The sequence below is a fragment of the Oncorhynchus tshawytscha genome, linkage group LG14 (genome assembly GCF_018296145.1).
Source record: "Oncorhynchus tshawytscha isolate Ot180627B linkage group LG14, Otsh_v2.0, whole genome shotgun sequence".
Classification (NCBI taxonomy): domain Eukaryota; kingdom Metazoa; phylum Chordata; class Actinopteri; order Salmoniformes; family Salmonidae; genus Oncorhynchus; species Oncorhynchus tshawytscha.
Window position 1 is genome coordinate 6237052 of NC_056442.1, and position 2079 is coordinate 6239130.

At 44.7% G+C, this 2079-nt stretch overlaps 1 long non-coding RNA gene across 1 annotated transcript; it reads left to right on the forward strand.

Annotated features, from left to right (window-relative positions):
• The first annotated feature begins 498 nt into the window (after nt 1–498).
• Nucleotides 499–1857, forward strand: LOC121839184. The gene is made up of 3 exons (XR_006078734.1): nt 499–1433; nt 1549–1575; nt 1805–1857. It is a non-coding gene; the product is annotated as an uncharacterized LOC121839184 (long non-coding RNA).
• The last annotated feature ends 222 nt before the right edge of the window (nt 1858–2079 follow it).

The window sequence follows — 2079 nt, forward strand, 5'->3', positions numbered from 1 at the left end:
GATCCCGCTCCAGAGTATAGGCCTCGGTGTAACGCTCATTCCTTCAACAATAAATTCAAATCCGACCATCACCCCTGGTGAGACAAAACCCTGACTCGTCAGTGAAGAGCACTTTTTGCCAGTCCTGTCTGGTCCAGCGACTGTTTTTTTTTTGCCCATAGGCGACATTGTTGCCGGTGATGTCTGGTGAGGAACTGCCTTACAACAGGCCTACAAGCCCTCAGTCCAGCCTATCACGGACAGTCTGAGCACTGATGGAGGGATTGTGCGTTCCTGGTGTAACTCGGCCAGTTGTTGCCATCCTGTACCTGTCCCTCAGGTGTGATGTTTGGGTGTACCGATCCTGTGCAGTTGTTACACGTGGTCTGCGACTGCGAGGACGATCAGCTGTTTATCCTGTCTCCCTGTAGCGCTGTCTTAGGCATCTCACAGTACAGACATGGCAATTTATTGCCCTGGCCACATCTGCAGTCCTCATGCCTCCTTGCAGCATGCCTATGGCACGTTCACGCAGATGAACAGGGATCCCAGGCATCTTTCTTTTGGTGTTTTTCAGAGTCAGTAGAAAGGCCTTTTGAGTGTCTAGGTTTTCTTAACGGTGACCTTAATTGCCATCTGTCTAAGCTGTTAGTGTCTTAACGACTGTTCCACAGGTGCATGTTCATTCATTGTTTATGGCTCATTGAACAAGCATGGGAAATAGTGTTAATTAACCCTTTACAGTGAAGTTATTTGGATTTTTTACGAATTATCTTTGAAATACAGGGTGTGAAAGGGACGTTTCATTTTTTGCTGAGTTTATTTACTAAATGGACATTTTTTAAAGTTAAGACTCATAACTCCACCCGAGGAGGACGCTAAACGTAAGGATATCTGGTTAGCTACTAGGGCAAGAGTGCTGGAACACGAGAGCAGAGAATGGCTCCGCTTCACCATGGGGATGAATTACTTCTGACATGATTAGGTGGTACCATTTATTTACTGTCAAGTAATTATCAAATTGATCAGTCTTTTGAATATTCTTACAACAGCTTGTCTAACATTTTATTGTCTGATTTGAGTGTCTTTTTTTACAGCTACAGACTTTTGAGGAGGTTGCTAAAGGACACCTTATGGTTGTTTCTGCCTTGAGGTGGAGTGGAGGAAGCGGAGGTGGATAGAGTTTGAAATGTGGAAGGTTCAACACTGTAAAACTGGTTCAATACTCACTGAAACAGAAATAGTAACCAGTGATGGTTGACTACAACAGTTTGAATGATGGATGTTATCTGACCATTTGCAGGGAAGAGCTATGGTTCCACTGAGGAAGCCAAACATAAGGAGGTCTGGTTAGCTACTAGGACGAGAGTGATGGAACACAACAAGCGGGCAGAGAATGGCTCGGAGAGCTTCACCGTGGGGATGAATCATGCTTCTGACAGGGTATGATCACGGTGAGGAAGAGGCCTACTATACAAAAACTTTTAACTCGGAGGTTGCTTATTTGGCTAATAATGATACTTTTCTTATAGGCTTACTTGATACTATGCATGTTGCTTCCTTTCACAGACTACTGGGAAGGTTACAAGATGAAGGGTAAGGTGAAGCATTATTGCAATTCACTGCACTTATAAGGTTAATGAATATATGAATCATTCATTTGTAATGGTAATTGTATGCTCGAGTCCTCTCTTATTCCTTAGCCTCAAGATAGCCTCCTTCTGTTCACCTGATTTAGAATTCCTCACAATCAAATGTCGACCGCATTATCTACCAAGGGAATTCTCTTCGATTATAATCACAGTCGTATATATTCCCCCCCAAGCAGACACATCGATGGCTCTGAACGAACTTTAACCCTCGCAAGGCTGCAGGCCCAGACGGCATCCCCAGCCGCGCCCTCAGAGCATGCGCAGACCAGCTGGCTGGTGTGTTTACGGACATATTCAATCAATCCTTATCCCAGTCTGCTGTTCCCACATGCTTCAAGATGGCCACCATTGTTCCTGTTCCCAAGAAAGCTAAGGTAACTGCGCTAAACGACTACCGCCCTGTAGCACTCACTTCCATCATCATGAAGTGCTTTGAGAGACTAGTCAA